The sequence below is a fragment of the Leopardus geoffroyi genome, chromosome A3 (assembly GCF_018350155.1).
Source record: "Leopardus geoffroyi isolate Oge1 chromosome A3, O.geoffroyi_Oge1_pat1.0, whole genome shotgun sequence".
In the NCBI taxonomy this organism is placed as follows: Eukaryota; Metazoa; Chordata; class Mammalia; order Carnivora; family Felidae; genus Leopardus; species Leopardus geoffroyi.
The window spans coordinates 134,063,638-134,081,192 of NC_059336.1; the positions used below are offsets into that span (position 1 = coordinate 134,063,638).

A 17,555-nucleotide genomic window follows, 5' to 3' on the forward strand; every position below is an offset into this window, starting at 1 on the left:
TGGAAAGGCTTACTGCTTTTTGATTTCTGTGGATGATCTGAGACTATGCTTCAGGATCTGTCAGTTAATAAACCCTTGGGAGTCTGGCTGTTTTTAATGATGTTGGATTTCACTGTGGAGTAGGAGGATGTGGGAGGTCTGGCTCTTGCCTTACTGTTCTGTGTGCCCTTGCCTGGCAATGATAGAGGAAAGAATGTTGTATCTAGGTGTGTGCCTGTCCCAGTAGAGCAGGGTGCTTTGCTGCCTAAGCCCAGTGTGTTTGTTTATGTGGGAGTTGCCATATAATTCAGGCAGTTGCCATATAATTCAGGAGATAAGATATAGTCCAGAGAGGCACGCCACATAAGTCCCTTTACTTTGTGTTCTCATGACGTCACTCTTCGACCTACCACCCTTCTTTGCAGCCATCACCATTCTTCATTTGTCTTTGTGCTGCCTGTAGATTGTGTGAGTGTGTGTCTCCGTTGGTCATTGTACCTGAACAGTATTTGTTGAATGTGGAATAGAAGTCATCTTTATACTTCTATGTTTATTCTTAAGTTTCTGGTTATGAAGTTTCTCACGGTAGCACTTACTAGGAAGAGCTTTACGCCCCTGAGAGGGATGGAAGATAAATATGAACTGTTATATTCTTAATGGTCTGCTCTCCTGGATTTTAAGCAAACACTGACGCATGACTCCCCCCTCCCCCCTACTTTTTCTTTCAGTGAATTAGCAGCACAAATGGATCCAGACACTTCACTCGGGGACAGGCGGGAATGTGTAGATGAACAGAATTTATTCTCAAGCCTTGAGAAGCTCACAGTCTCAAGGGAAGTCAGACAAGTAACAAGTGCTGTATAGGAATGATTTAATGTTTATTTTTGAGAGAGAAAGAGAGAGAGAGACAGAGCATGAGCAGGGGAGGGGCAGAGAGAGAGGGAGACAGAGAATCTGAGCTGTCAGCACAGAGCCTGACACGGGGCTCGAACTCAAGAGCCGTGAGATCATGACCTGAGCCGAAGTCAGATGCTTAACTGACTGTGTAGGAATGGTTTAAAAAGTTTTGGGAGGGGCGCCTGGGTGGCGCAGTCGGTTAAGCGTCCGACTTCAGCCAGGTCACGATCTCGCGGTCCGTGAGTTCGAGCCCCGCATCAGGCTCTGGGCTGATGGCTCAGAGCCTGGAGCCTGTTTCCAATTCTGTGTCTCCCTCTCTCTCTGCCCCTCCCCCGTTCATGCTCTGTCTCTATCTGTCCCAAAAATAAATAAACGTTGAAAAAAAAAAATAAATAAAAAAATAAAAAGTTTTGGGAGCCCCAAAATATGAGTAAATGTTCCATAGTTTCTAGTTGAGGAGCTGGGTGGAAGTGATCCCGTTAATTAAGATGGGGCCCCAAGAGGGAAGGGGCAGGTTTGGCAGAATGATGAGGCCGAAGAGGGTACAGTAAAGAATTCACTTTACGCGTCCAATTTGAGTTTTGTGAAGAATATTATTCTTTCTTCTAACATTTTTTAATGTTTATTTTTGAGAGAGAGAGAGAGAGAGAGACAGACAGACATAGTGCTAGTGGGGGAGGGACAGACAGAGAGGGAGACGCAGAATCTGAAGCAGACTCTGAGGCTCTGAGCTGTCAGCACAGAACCCGATGTGGGGCTTGAGAACCCACGAAGTGTGAGATCATGACCTGAGCCGAAGTCAGACGCTCAACTGACTGAGCCACCCAGATGCCCCGTGAATGTTACTCTTACTGGGCAATCTGTAGATTTTTATGGTGGTTTATAAAAACCAGTTTTCCAGATTTTTGGTTTGAATTTATTTTTACTCTGTATGAGGAGGTTGTAGTTCTCCAATTGAAGAGCTTTGTATTACCTTACTAAAGTTGGTTCTGACAGTAGTGGAGTTTAAATTACTTTATGCTTGATGAGAGGGTTGTTTGTATATAGCAGTGACCTAATCCCATTTGAAAATGCTTATATCCTTTGAGACCTGGCTGCCATGACGTGACATTTGTGGGATGAAACTCGCGATGCAGAGGCAGTGTAGGGAGATGAGATAATTATCTTAAATCTTGGTGCCCAATTTTTATGTTTGGAAATTCGAAAACAAGCATGTGTCACTTTACAAAAATGTAATTATTTGGGGACAGACAATAAATGCCCATGGTGCAAAATAAAAAGGTAGACAGGGATATACGATGAGAAAAGTCTCCTTTTACCCCTGTCTTCTACCCTGAAGGGCAACCAGTGTTACCATTTCCGGGGGTATCTTTCCAGAGGTATCCCCCAGGGGATGTCTGTGATCTTGTGAAAGCCCAGGGATAGCATGTTCCAGGATTGGTTAACTCAGCAGCGTAATGATGTTATCAAAGCCTGCTTCTTCGGTCTTTCTCTTCTGCTGTCCTCTTTATTTCTCTTAGGCAGTGTCCCGACTAACTTCCAGGCGCCTTTCCCATTCAGCAGGTCTCATGTAAATTGCAGAGGCCCCGGGCAAAGCCCATATATCTATGTCGTGTCATTTTTACGTGTAAGGAAGACTTTCCCAAGAACCCTCAGCTTCATTTCTCATGGACCAGAACTGCGGCACATGTACATGTCCTGAATTAGTTGTTGGCAGTGATTGTCTGAGATCAGTCACTGCTCACCCCATGGCACTAGGAAAGGGTCTAGTTTTTCTTGAGGCAAGTGGCTGCCTGGTAACTGAACCAAATCAGGGTGTTCTTGGCAGGGACAGCGGTCTGCTGCTACAGGAAATCTAGATCATTTCATCTCAGTACTTATGGGGCTGCCTTATTCTTTTTGATGGCTGTTTAGCATTTTATTGACTTAATGTACCATACTTTAACCAGTCTCTGTCTTTTCCAATTTTTCCCATTATAGAATGCTGCAATACATATACATAACATTAAATATATCCTCTCCCACATTGCCAAATTGTTCTCCATCAGGATTCTGTGAGTATACACTGCCACCAGCAATGCTTCCTCATACATGTGACAATGCAGAGTGCTCTTGAAGTTTATTTTACCCAATTAGATAGGTGACACGTTACCTTATTCTGATTTTAATTCCCATTTACCTTATTTTAGAGTTTGGGCATCTTTTCATATGAAGGAGAACTGACCGTGTATATACATATATATGCCCATTTTTCTATTATTTTGTTCTCTTTATTATCGATTTGTGGGAGCTTTGTATATATTGAGGAAAGTAGCTTTTTATGGTATGATTTGTAAGTACTCCTTTCAAGTTTGTTGTTTATCTTTTTACTTTGCTTATAGTGTTTGGCAGTTAGGGAAATTTTTATATTTATATTTATGTGCCAGAATTGCATCTAATTTTTTTATTGGTTTTGCTTCAGAACACTTTAAAATGTTACCTTTATCATATTCTGCATGCCCGTGATGTGTTTGAATCTGTCTCTAGACTTCCATTTCTGTCTCTTTGATCTGTCTCTTTATCTGGTCCTTATTCTAGCTTTTAAATTTGCTTTACTCTCTGACAGGGAAGTCCACTCTCATTATAAATAATTTCCTGGCTATTTAACTTGTTTATATTTCTGTATTAATTTTAAGATCTTCTTCTTTTCTAAAAAGCCTATTGACATTTTTGTTGTGTTAGACTTACATTTACTGATTGACGTAGGGGGCAATGAACATTTTTTATGATGCTGGAGTCTTTCTCTCTGAGAATGGCTGCCCTTTCTAGTCAAGTGGTTTTTGGATCTCTTCCTCTGTATGGCATTTTAAAATTTGCTTCATGTAGATATTGTCCATTTCTTTTTAAGATTATTTTTAGGGACTTAGTGTTTCTGGATGCTGTTGTATGCGGGTTTTTTTTTTCCATTATATCTTCTAGCTGGTTGTTGTTTGTCTCTATGAACATGGTTTTTAAGCTGAAGTTAAGAGTTGTTAAGCAGATCGTCCAAGAGCATACTGCTAGTTAGCAGTTGGACTCCAAAGCCTGTTAAGCTACTTGACTCTCTTTTGCCTTATCATCTTCCTACCCTTGCTCTATTTGGGTTCTGATGCTCTGCTTAGCTCTTCAGAACCTCCAAAGCATTAAAACCACCCATGCTACAAAAGGGAATTATATTGGTGTATTCAGGATGACATTTAAATCTCAAGCAAAAAACTTCTGTTGGGCAGTTATTTTTAATTCCTGTTCCCGTAGTCATTAGAAAACTATAGGTATTTTTAGTTGAGTTGAGTGTGATGTTTTGCTCCTGAGTCTATATTGAAGTCTTCTCTCCTCTTAATTTATTTGTATAGTCATGATATATTCTGCCAAGTGACATTGGACCTGATGCTTAGTTGCTACACAAAAAGCCATCAAGTTTTTGTTTTCTGATAGACTATTTCAGTTCACAATTTGGTAAATTGGGTTTCTGTGATAGTTTTTCCATCTGAGCACAATCATTTGTGAGCAGGAATGGTGTTTAATATTTAGGATTAATAAGATCATTAATTAACTAAGGTTTATAAAGAAAAAGAGCAATCTATTAAAGTCTGTTTTGAGGGGGCACCTGGGTGGCTCAGTTGGTTGAGCGTCCGACTTTGACTCTGGTCGTGATCTCATGGTTTGTGAGTTCAAGCACCATATCGAGCTCGCTGATGCTGTCGGGGCCTGTTTCAGATCCTCTGTCCCTCTCTCTCTGCCCACCCCCCCCCGCCACCCACTTGCGCTCTCTCAAAAATAAATTAAAAAAACATTAAAAACATTTATATATATAGTTTGAGGTGTTCTCTATCTCTTTACTGTGGAGATATTATGTAATTCTTGACTTTAATTTGAACATTTAAAAGCCATTAGTGTTGGATGCCTGGGTGGCTCAGTCAGTTAAGCATCCGACTTTGGCTCAGGTCATGATCTCATGGTTCATAGGTTCGAGCCCAGTGTCAGGCTCTGTTCTGACAGCTCAGAGCCTGGTACCTGCTTCAGATTCTGAGTCTTCCTGTCTCTCTGTCCCTCCCCTGCTCGTGCTCTGTCTCTGTCTCTCAAAAATCAATAAAACATTAAAAAAAAAGCCATTAGTGTTGAGAGTATATAGAAAGTTCTATTTCCCCACTCCCTGAGAATGGATGCATTTGAAACAAGGACTGAACTCTCTTCTTAACCTGTTCTCCAAAGAAAATATTTAACTAAGCTAAACTTTATGCTTTTTAAGTCTTTTTTTTCCCCACTTATATTTCCTTAGAACTTTTTATCTGGAATTCTTTTTCATGATTTTTAATGTTCCTGGTGGGTGTCAGCAAGTAATAAATTCCTAAGCAGTTTTTTGTCATCTAAAATACAGTTAACGAAGTGTCTAATTGTGACTTTAAGAAAGCTGTGTTGTAGGATTCAGAAATTGTTGTGTCAAAAGCAGGGAAATACCTGTTTTTCTGTATTTGAGTAGTGTGTACGTGAATTGGACAAAGTTGGTCAAAAGTCTGGAATGCTCTTCTCCAAATAGCATTTGATGAGCTGCTGTGGCTTACTGTGGAAAGAAGTTGGCACATCGTCAAAGGAGTCATCCTCGTGGAAAGGTAGTTAGGCTTATTTTGTGTCTTTCTAGAAGACACAGATAGGGCCAATTCCTTGAAAAAAAAAAAAAAAAAAGAAAGAAAGAAAGAAAGTTTGTGTGTCTTATACCAGATTCTGTGCCCCGCTGAGGAGCGTAGAGGTGTACGTGGGGAAGTGCACACGATAGACGAGCACACTGAGTGTGTGTAGGTGCTGTGGGACCATCAAGGGACACTTGACTTGGCCTGGGTGGGGACAGAGGCCAGACGGATGGCAAGGAGGACTTCTTGGAGGAAGAGATCAGGTCTCTGTCGGGAAGCATTTTGGAAAAGTTAGTGGTTTCCCACAATGGAACAGTTGGCTTGTGAAGTAGTGAGCGTCCTGTCCTGTCTCTGGAGTCACGAGATGGATGATTGACCATCTATCTACAGGCGGCTTCTGAGGGAAACACTCTATGGACTGAGGGCTGGACCAGTTGGTCTTTTAGGACACTTCTAGCATTAAGATTTATAGGTTTAAACATTCATAGTAAACTTAAGGCATAGATACATGCATAACAATTTAATACTATCAGTTTCATGCCTTGGCCTCCTAATTTAATTGTGCGTGTAAAGTGACATTTTGAATTTATTTCTTGGGGCAGACTCATGACTACTTGGGCAGATACAGCTAGTGTTTCATTTTACTCTTTTAATTGTGAAATGTCATATCCACATGGGAAAGTAGATGAGACATAATGACAGGGGGGTGGAGACGGCTAGCTCTCCAGCAGAAGTCGGTGTCTCCCTGTCCTGGCACACAGCCCGGCCACGGGGCCCTGGCGGCCTCGCACTGTGGTAGGGTCCACCACCGTCTCCGCCCACAGCGATCTGTGCCCCATTTTCAGGCTGGGGCTCTTGAGAGAGAAGTGTGCCTTTTTGATGCTCTCGTGTTTCCCTTCCCACGGCTGGGTGAAGCAACGATGAGGTTCTGGATGATGGCACCCCAGCATGGAGGGAGCAAGGACCCCTATGTCGCCTGCCTGGGAAGGCTGCCCGCTTGCCAGCAATGTCTGCTTTGGACTGTTACCTGAACCTCATTTTTGTGTGCCTCTTTATTACGGCACCTAATGCTGTCATAGCTAATACGTAAAGTTTAACAAAAAACTAAAAATCGTTATCTTTGTAACCACCGTGGCCAAGAAATAGAATATTGCCACCCTGTACGTTCCTCCTTGTAACCGGATCCCTTCCTCCATCGTGATCACTCTCATGGCTCCAGTGATAGTGACTTCATGCTGTTTATAGCTTTACCACTCATGCAGGCTTCCCCAAAACAATGCGGTTTGTTGCTTGTTTGGGGGAACTTTCTGTGAGTATATGTTTTTATGTTGTGTGTATTCCTCTGAGTGGATTCAAAAGATGTGTGGCTTCTTTCATACAACATCGCGTGTTGAGTTTAATCCATATGTTGTGAAAAAAATCTGTAATTCTTTCATTTTCATTGTTCTGCGTAGCCTCCAATTGTGTGAATATACCACAGTGTATTTAGCCATTTTATTGTTCATGGGCGTTGGGTTTTTTCTAGCATTTGGCTATAATGAACAACACTGTTTTAAATATTCTTGTACACGTCTCCTGGTTCCCGTATTATACCTGTAAGTAGGGAAGTGGCTGAGTTGTAGGGTAGGAATATCTTCAGAAACAGTCCCGTCAGAAAATGCAGGCTGTTTTCCAGAGTAGTTGTGTGTTGGCAGTGTATGAGTTCCCATTGTCCGCATTGTAGTCTACGCTTAGTATTGTCAGTCTTAAAACTTTGGCAATCTGATGGGTATCTAATGATATTTAAAAAAAATTTTTTTGGGGGTGCCTGGGTGGCGCAGTCGGTTGGGCGTCCGACTTCAGCCAGGTCACGATCTCGCGGTCCGTGAGTTCGAGCCCTGCGTCAGGCTCTGGGCTGATGGCTCAGAGCCTGGAGCCTGTTTCCGATTCTGTGTCTCCCTCTCTCTCTGCCCCTCCCCCGTTCATGCTCTGTCTCTCTCTGTCCCAAAAATGAATAAACGTTGAAAAAAAAAAAATTAAAAAAAAAAAATTTTTTTTAACGTTTATTTTTGAGAGAGAGAGGGAGACAGAGTGCAAGTGGGGGAGGGGCAGAGAGAGAAGGAGACCCAGAATCCGAAGCAGGCTGCAGGTTCTGAGCTGTCAGCACAGAGCCTGATGTGGGGCTCGAACCCATGAACTGTGAGATCATGACCTGAGCCAAAGTCAGACGCTTAACCGACTGAGCCACCCGAGTGCCCCTCTAATGGTATTTTATATGGGTTTAATTTGTATTCTCTCCTGAAGATTTAAAAAGTGTTTTTTTGTCTTGCCTTTGGGGCCCATCGTAGCTACTTGAATTTGAGGTTGGTTGCTGAGGACATGTTTCCCAAACATAGCTGCACACAAGTTTTACCTGGGGAAAAATTTAACAAAAAAGAACAAATTCAAGGTCCTGGTTTAGACTAGGGGAATAAAATTTCTGGGGCCAGTATCCAAGGGTCCACTTCTAACTGGCTGTCTGGGTGAGGATTGTACAGCTGGACTTACACAGGTAGATTCGAGCACCGAACATGCTAAGGGTCGTTCCATCTGTGGAGCCTGGAGGACCTTTGTTCCTTGACCACAGCCCGTGTGGCCCTGTCCCCCCACACCGCTACGGGTCTCCCAAAGGCTGGCCGTTTACCTTGTAAGCCACTGGCGGAGGATGTAAACACGCTATCCAGAAGCCACTTACGCTATAGAAAAGTAACATCAAAGCATATTTTGTATCCCATCGATAAGAGATACGGAGGTACTGGTTGATATTTTGGGCCACTTGTGTTAATATGTTGAGGATTGTATTCCTCTTGAATCGCCTCGAGATTTAGGTTTTTTTACTCTAAACTTAAGGTTTTTTATTATTTATTTAAAAGTCAGAGAAAAACCGATAGCATATGATTTCACTCATGTGGAACCGAAGAAACAAAACAAATGAACAAAGAGAAGTACACGCCAGAAAGCAGACTCTTGACTACAGAGAACACACTGGTGGTCACCAGAGGGAAGGTGGGTGGGGGATGGGTGAAATCGGTGAAGGGGGCAGAGAGAACGTTTCTTATTTGTGAGCGCTGAGCAATGTATAGAATTGTGGACTCACTGTCTTGTACACCTGAAACTAATACCACGCTGTGTGTTAACTATACTGGAATTAAAATAAAAAAGTGCAGTGTATCAGCTTTGCCAGTGGCTGTGCAATAAGTATACAAAGTGATCCACGGATGCCAACCGTATAGTTAATTTAAAATTTTCTAGTAGACACATTAAAAAAGTAAAAAGGAACAGGTGCAATTAATGCTCATAATGTATTTAATTTAATCCCCGTGTTAAAAATATTTCAATTTGTAATCAGCATAAAAATTATTACAGAGGGACGCCTGGGTGGCTCAGTCAGTTGAGCTTCTACCTCTTGATGTTGGCTCAGGTCATGATCCCAGGGTTGTGGGATTGAGCCCCACGTTGGGCTGCACGCTGGGTGGAGCCTGCTTAAGATTCTGTCCCTCTGTCTCTCTCTCTGTCTCTTCCCCCTCCCCCCGCTCTTGCACACACACTGTCTCTCTCTTTCACTAAAAAACAAGCAAAATTCTTAATGAGGTGTTTTACATTCCTTTTTATACTATGTCATTGAAGTCTGGTGAGTATTTGAGATCTCAATTTTGAGTAGACACTGTAAGTGCTCATAGTCACCTGTAGCTGATGATCTATTGGACAGTACAGATCAGATCTGTCCAGAAAATTGCACGATGATAAGTGTATAACTTGACATATGTTTTATTTTTTTAAATATTTTTAAAAGTTTATTTTGAGAGAGAGAGAGAGAGCACAAGTACACAAGCGGGGGAGGGGCAGAGAGAGAGGGAGAGAGAATTCCAAGGAGGCTCATCACTGTCAGCGTAGAGCCCGATGCCGGGCTCCAACTCACCAACCGCGAGATCATGACCTGAGCTGAAATCAAGAGTTGGACGCCTAACTAACTGAGCCACCCAGGCACCCCTTGACGTGCATTTAAACACCTCTGAAATTCCCTCCTCATGTTCTAGGGAAGGGAGGAAACTTAAAGCGTAACATTTTCTTAGCTATGCATTAGTGGAAGTGTAGACCCCCTTAGTAAAAATGGGAAGATTGTAGAATCGGGTTCAACTTTGGGACTAAACAAAAAAGCGTAAGACACAGCCAAGAAGTCTGGATTCCTAATCTTCCGTGCTTGCTGTTTCCTTGAAGGTAGAGAACATTTACCTCACATTAATACTGTGAGGATAACTTAAGTTTTGTGAGACGTGGCAACATTGATTTGATAGAATCAGAAAACGTTAGTGCTGGGAGCATGAAGGTATTTGTAGGAGGTAGACACAGATAAATGTTGGAAGGCCTTTCAGTAGGAAATTCAGAATTCTGGGTTTGATCTAATTCAGTGATACTATCACACTTGAACTTATTTTCTGTTTTTTAAAAACATCGACTCCACAAACTGATAGATACGTGTCTGTGTATTCATGTAATAAATACGGTTGTGTGTGTAGTGCAGAAAACAAAAGCTAAAGATGGGGTGGGAAGATGGGCGAAACGGGTGAAGGGGCGTGGGAGATACAGGCTTCCAGTTACGGAATGAATAAGTCACAGGAATAAAAGGCACAGCACAGGGAATTTCGTAGTCAGTGAAATTGTAATGCACTGTATGCTGACAGAGGGTAGCCAACACTTGTGAATGTAGCATATTGAATAAACTTGTGGAATCAGTGTTGAACACCTAAAACTAATATAACACTGTATGTCAACCATACTAAAAAAAAAACAAAAACAAAAACCCCAAACTGAAGACCGCACAAATCATAAAAAAAAATTTCTATTGAAAAAGACACCACAAACAAAGATAAAAGGCAAGCTGTAGGCCAAGAGAAGTTATTTGCAAAGATCAGCTTCAAATACATAAGTCTTTAAAACAGTCATTGAGGAAACAACCCGATTTGAAAAATGAGCAAAGGATATAAAGAAGGAACTGCATGTCCAATAAACATGAAAAATGCTATTTTATTTTTACCGATTACTGGTGATCAGGGGAAAGCCAAATGAAACGATGAGATAACCTTTTTACATCCATTAGCTTGGCAAAAAGTACAAGTCTGACAGTAGCAACTATCGTCGAGAATATGGGGCAGCGGGACCAGAATGGTGGTCGTGTCATCTTTTTTTTAAAGTTTACTTAAGAGAGCTAGAGCAAGGAGGGGCAGAGAGAGAAAGGGAGAGAATCCCAAGCAGGCTCCGTACCCACAGCACAGAGCCCAACATGGGGCTTAAACCCATGAACCGTGAGATCACGACCAGAGCTGAAACCAGGAGTCGGATGCTCGACCGACTAGGCCACCCAGGCGCCTCTCCCCCCCTCCCCCCCCCCGTCAGTAGTGTGATCTTAAGTGCAAGAAAAATGCAGATCCTTTGAGTCTTTTACCATTTTATAAAATTCAAAATGTCCAAAGCAATACAATATGTAAATTACGCAGGTGGTAGACGTAGGAAAATACTCAGGAGAGCTACAGCTTAAGGCCGGTAGTTTATTCTTGGCAGGGGACACGGAGGGAGTACAGTCAGAAAGAGGGCTTTGCACGGGGGGCTTTACTGTACGTGCAGCATTGGCAACCCTGGGGTATTTCAAATCCAGCTCTTCTCCGTTAACCTCCTTCTCAGGGGTAACCAGTCCCACAGTTGGATGCCAAGTTCTGTGCACGCGCACAGGAAAGCAGAGCAGCGTGTGGCGAGGAGCATGGGCTCTGGAGGTCAAGGTGCCTGCTTCCACGAGATGGTCCTGACAGTTATATGAGGTCGGCCTACGACTCACATGGCCTGTGCCTGGAGCGCAGCTGGTGTTTGTTGAGCACCTACAATTAATGAAGTGTGGCATTCTTAAATAGATTACATGGAGACCATGCTGATGTCTGGCACATCGTGGGTGCCTAGCAGGCTCATAATTAGTACAGGAAATAAATAAATATAGAATTAATTAATGTAAATATACATTGTAACTATATAGTGTGTTTGTGTTTATGTACATATAAAATTAATGAACGCATACATAAATAGTTTGGATTTTTCTCCGGTTCTGCAGCCTGTGCTTCTCACTTACTAGTATATCTTGGGGATCTTCCACATCAAAACTTAGATCAAAAAGAGATCTATGCAATTCTTTTAACCACATTTAAAAAATCCAATTTAACTTTTAGTTTCTGTCTGAGAATGGTTTATTTCTTTTCCCAGTTTTTAATTATGTTTTTTTTCCTATTGACTTTTAGTTCTTTGTACATTTTGAACTTCAAAAAAATTTAAACTTTAAAAAAATGTTTATTTATGAGAGAGAGAGAGAGACAGACAGACAGAGTATGAGCCGAGGAGGGGCAGAGAAAGAGGGAGACACAGAATCCGTAGCAGGCTCCAGGCTCTGAGCCATCAGTACAGAGCCCGATGCGGGGCTCAAACCCACGAACCGCGAGATCATGACCTGAGCCAAAGTCGGAGTCTTAACCGACTGAGCCACCCAGGTGCCCCTACATTTTGAGTATTAAAGCCCTTTGTTATGTATCTCATGTGCATATTTTTTTTCTTCCAGATTGTTACTTATGATACTCTTTTAGTCTTCTTTTATTATGTAGAAGTTTTTAATTTTTGTGTAGCAAATCTCATGTAAAATTAGTGTTATTTGTTACGTTATTTCTATTACATAAGAAGCTTACATAATCTCTCGCGTTCTTGTCTAGGACATACACAGTTTTAGTAATCCTAGCAGTCAGGATGAAGTAGATGACGCTGGGCTGACAAACCGTCTCTAAATCGCACGGGCTTAGAACAACAAAGGTCTGTCTTGCCACTTGTCTAATTATGAGTTGGCAGGGGGGCTTTGCTCATCGTTTCTGGAACATTGCAGATGGAAAGATAACTTGGAAGGTTTTTGTTCTGGTAATTAAGAAGTGACACGTCACTGTGCTCACAACTCACTGGCCATGGCTGGTCATGACAGGGAGTCGGGACACTCGGTCTTCATGTGCTCAGAAGGAGACGAGCAGAGGTAGGTGAATAGCATTAATGACCACCACAGTTGAGCATTCATTCGTTCGGGAACTTTTTTTTTTAATGCTCATTCATTTATCGCAAGTGAGCAGGGGGGAAGCAGAGAGGGAGAGAGAGAATCCCAAGCAGGCTCCACACTGTCAGTGCAGAGCCTGGTGCTGGGCTCAAACTCATGAAGCTGTGAAATCATGACCTGAGTCGAAACCGAGAGTGGGAAGCTTAACCCACTGAGCCATCCAGGTGCCTGGGAATTTGTTCTTAAATGTGGAAGGCAGCACATTGGTTTCTTGTTTCTTCATCTCTAAGATAGACCGTAGAGCCCATCTTAGAGGGTTTACGTGAGGATCAGGTAGGTAATTGTAAATTGCCTAGAATGGCTGTGTCCGTTTGGGTCCCCAAGGAGCAGATGCTGGGGAGCAGTTAGAGGAGATCTGCCTGGGGAGGTATTGGGACAGAAAGCGAGGGGCCCGGGAGAAGGTGAGAGAGCCTTCGGGTCTGAGTTTGTGGCGGGGTCTGCAAAGCCCGTCCCCTGTGTCCTAAAACGAAAGCCTGCCTTCGTTTTGCTGCCGCCTGCTCCCCCCCACCCCCCGCCCCCGGAGCAGCCCTGGCAGGCCCTGCCCTGCAATGGGTTAGCGCAGCGAGGACCATCAGTCAGGTGGAGACCTGAGCGGTGTCCCACTAGACATGCAGCCCGGTGTTACCAGCAGAGTTGATGAAATGGGTGTGACTTTAGTTTTTCCCGAAGAAGAGCCCTTTCCCCCGGTTACGTTAACTGAATCGTCTAGCTTGCTTTCTACTGACAGGAGATGCTTCTTTTCTATAGATGGGAAATACACCGTTTGTTTAACACACAGCCTCCTGTAGACGGACACCGTTTGTGTCTGTTTTGAAGGGTGCTTGTGTATGCCCTTTGTCTGGGATCACGTTGTGGCTTTCTGAGGAAAGAGTAGTGCATTTTAAGTTTTGATGATAGCCGTTAAACTTGCTTTCAGGAGCTTGCAATGTGCCCGCAGTGACGGCTGCCCACTGCCCTGGTCCCTTAGCCGGCTCAGGGCTCCATACCTCCTTGCCTGCCTTCATTTGCATGGCCTTACCTGGAGTTGAGAGAAGAGTTTTCAGATCTTTACTGGACATTGACATTTGTAAATGTTCATGCTTTTTGCTTAATTTGCTATTAAGTAGTTCAGTTTTCTTGTGGATATGTAAAAGTTCTTTGTATATTAGGTAAATGACTCTTTTTTTTTTTTCTATCCCATGTTGTGCAAATATTTTCACACTTTTCCTTTATCTTTTGAGTTTTGTTTTGTTTTGTTTTTCTGCATTTTGCCATACATAGTTTAACAATCTTTATATGGTAAAATCTACCAGTCTTTTCTTTCGTAGCACCTGTATCTTTGAAACAGCTTTTAAATGACCTACTTTTCTCCCCAGTTTTATTGAGATACGAGTCCATAAGAGATTGTATGAGTTTAAGGTGTACAACATAATGATTTGGTGTGCAGGCATATCGTGAAATGATCACCCTTGGAAGTTACCATCCAGTACCTCACACAGTTATAAATCGCTCTGAGTGTAGCAGTAGATCCTGAGGGGCCGTGTGTCAGGCGGGAGGAGGCGAGCCCAGGAGCCTCCTACATCCCCGTCTCGGGCCCTTCTCCCTAAATGTGTTTGCAGATTTATTTGGGGATATGAAGCATTTCTTTGGATATCTGTGAGAAATAAGTTACTCTTGTAGCTGTTACATTGGAGTGGCATAAATGAGCCGTAGGCTTTGCAGTTGAACACCTAGACACTAACTTAATTGTGAGATCAAGCCACGTCATTTGGTGTTGAAGAAAATACTCCTGTTGCCAGCTCGTGTAAAACACGCTCCTTAAAGAGCATCCTTGGAAGGGTTTGCAGCTATTGCTTTTATGAGGGCTTTTTTTGTGCGACTTTTCAAAAAAGGCTCCTTTTGTATCCAGTGAGGTATGTGACCAGTAAGTCTTAAGTTAGCTAAGGTTATCCATCTTGGCTTCCTTCTCTCTTCCTGTATCCTGCCTGCCCTCCCACCCCCCTCCCCCACTCCCAAATAACTGGGGCCAGTTTCTTTGAGGACACATCAGGTCATGTGTGTATATTTGAATAAAATAGTTTCGAAAAAAGAACATAAAATCTTTTGTCTTTCTTTCCATCTAGAAGAAAGCTTGTATAAAGGGTTGACTTGTAACAAGTCAAAACAAATGGGGGTGAACGCCACATAGGATCTTTTTCATTGAGTTTATTAGCTGTGGGAAGTGGCCCGTTGTAGATGTTTTGTTAAATAGGATGGCGGTATTTTGCAGATAGCATCGTGTCTGAAAGTCTCGCCTGTGGCGATCAAGCTTAACCTTCACACTTTCTCTGGAAGTGGAGAGGCAGCCCGTTGTACAGCCTAGAACTAGTCAGACTTGGATTTGAGTGTGGGGTACCACCTGTTACTATAAATGACGTTGAGTTGGTTGAGTAAAATGGGAAGTGACACCTTGTTCTGGGGATTAAATGAGACAATCAGTTTCAAGTACCCAGTGCATGATGATCTTCAGACACTGTAGTTCTGTTCCTTCTTTCTTGCTGTCTCTCCCTTTCCAGTAATCACTGGTCTCCCCAGCCTTTCCCCACCCATGAAAGAATGACTAAGATACAGTTTCAGTTTGGGGACGTTTTACCTTTAAGACCTTTCAAGACAGGTATTTGGACATCTGGATGTGTAGCCTCCTATCCTTATTCTGTTCCTGCCTTTGCAGGACCACATCCCTTTTTTTATTTTAAAAAATTTCAGTGTTTTTTTCAGTACTTTTGGGCTCACCTGTAAATGCCTCAGCATGATGTGCAAAGCCCTCGCTTTCCAACCCCCCTCTCCCTTTAGACCCCCCTCTCCCAGGATTCCACATTGTGTTCACTTCCATTTCTCACTGGCGGCTTCACATTGTTTTTGTTTGTTTGTTTGTTTGTTTGTTTGGGTGTTTGTTTGTTTAACATGCCCTTTCCCTATTTTCCAACACTGTTGGTTCTTACACCTTGAGGATTATCAAGACATGTGGGTTGTTTTTTGTTTTTCATATCAACTTTTGGGTTTACCCCCATAGATTTTGATTCAGTGTCTGGAGTGAGACCGGGTCTCATTTTCTTTATCTGTAAGATGACAATGTTGAAAGGGGTGTTTACAAAGATACAACACTCTGTATGTCAGTGGCTCTAGGATGCTTCTGTGATACTTATCATGCTTTGTTTTATATTAAACACAAATGAAGACAGAAAGGGAGGGGAGAGAGAAGGAAGTAGGGACACAGGGATCAATGGCTCATGTGGCTGTGGATATCAGCTATGATTAGGAACTCATGTCACCTGCCTTCATGCTCTTTCCTTTGGTGGGGTGTTCTTTTTTTTTTTTTTTTTTTTTCCCAACGTTTATTTATTTTTGGGACAGAGAGAGACAGAGCATGAACGGGGGAGGGGCAGAGAGAGAGGGAGACACAGAATCGGAAACAGGCTCCAGGCTCTGAGCCATCAGCCCAGAGCCCGACGTGGGGCTCGAACTCACGGACCGCGAGATCGTGACCTGGCTGAAGTCGGACGCTCAACCGACTGCGCCACCCAGGCACCCCTGGTGGGGTGTTCTTAAAGCACTTTCTATATAACCTTTAAAAAGATTTTTTAATCATTGAGGTGAAGTTCCTTGTGTACCGATTTGCTTTTCCCATTAGATTCTGAATTTACCCAGGCCTAGCACTAGGAATTGCACATTTTTGATTTTTCTATGCTTTGCCCATGGTAGATGCTTTATAAATTTTTGTTGAATTAAAGGATGTTTGAAAGAAAAATTTTAAACTGTGAGAAGCTTTGCAGATATGACTAGTTTTTTATATCAAAAATATTTGTCTTTTTTTTAATGTTTACTTATTTACTTATTTTTTAAGGTTTATTTATTTTTGAGAGTGAGACAGAAGGTGAGCAGGGGAGGGGCAGAGAGAGAAGGAGGCACAGAATCCGAAACAGGCTCCAGGCTCTGAGCTGTCAGCACAGAGCCTGACGCGGGGCTTGGACTCACAAACCGCGAGATCATGACCTGAGCCGAAGTTGGACTCATGACCTTAACCAACTGGGCCACCCAGGTGCCCCAATATTTATTTATTTTTGAGAGAGAAAAGAGGGAGACAGAGGATCCAAAGCGGGATTTGAGCTGACAGTGGTGATCCCAATGCGGGGCTTGAACTCATGAACCGTGAGATCATGATCTGAGTTGATGTTGGATGCTTAAGCAAATGAGCCACCCAGGCGCCTCCAAAAATATTCATTTTTCTGATGCATTTACTTTTTGCTTAATTAAGAAATTATTGTTAGAACCTTTTAGGAGGGAAAAAGTGCTTAGAACCTGTTGGAATGACAATTTGCTTGTATTGAGTCTAACTGTTTCAAAGAACAATGGTCTCTTAGACAAAGTACAACAATGTTCAACTGTTTTTCTCCTTGTAATGCAAGAAAGAGCGCATAGTTGTCTGTGTCTTTAGGCAGAGACATCTCTATGGATCTATAGCAGCATCTACATGTAGATAGTGTGATTTGTTCCTGGTTGAGGGGCCCGAAACAGTGATTTCGTTGTTGTTTTGTGTTTTTTGCAAGTTCCTAATGTCAGATGGATTTTTAAAGACCTATTTTCTTCAACAGTCTCTGAGAATATCTTTCATAAGAAAAAAATGGAGATTGTTTTTCTTGAGTCTTTTTTTAAAAAATTTTTTTATGTTTATTTTTTGAGAGAGAAGCAAAGTGTGTGCGGGGGAGGGGCAGAGAGCGGGCGAGACACAGAATCCGAAGCAGGCTCCGGGCTCCGAGCTGTCGGCACAGAGCCCGACGTGGGACGTGGGGCTTGAACTTGTGAACTCATATCATGACCTGAGCGGAAGCTGGCCGCTTAACCAACTGAGCCACGCAGGCACCCCTTGA

General features: G+C 42.8%; 1 protein-coding gene across 5 annotated transcripts in view; it reads left to right on the plus strand.

The window, feature by feature from the left end:
• MBOAT2 (membrane bound O-acyltransferase domain containing 2) overlaps positions 1–17,555 on the plus strand; it is a 127,532-nt gene that overhangs the window by 32,747 nt on the left and 77,230 nt on the right. The gene's annotated exons all lie outside the window — the stretch shown is intronic.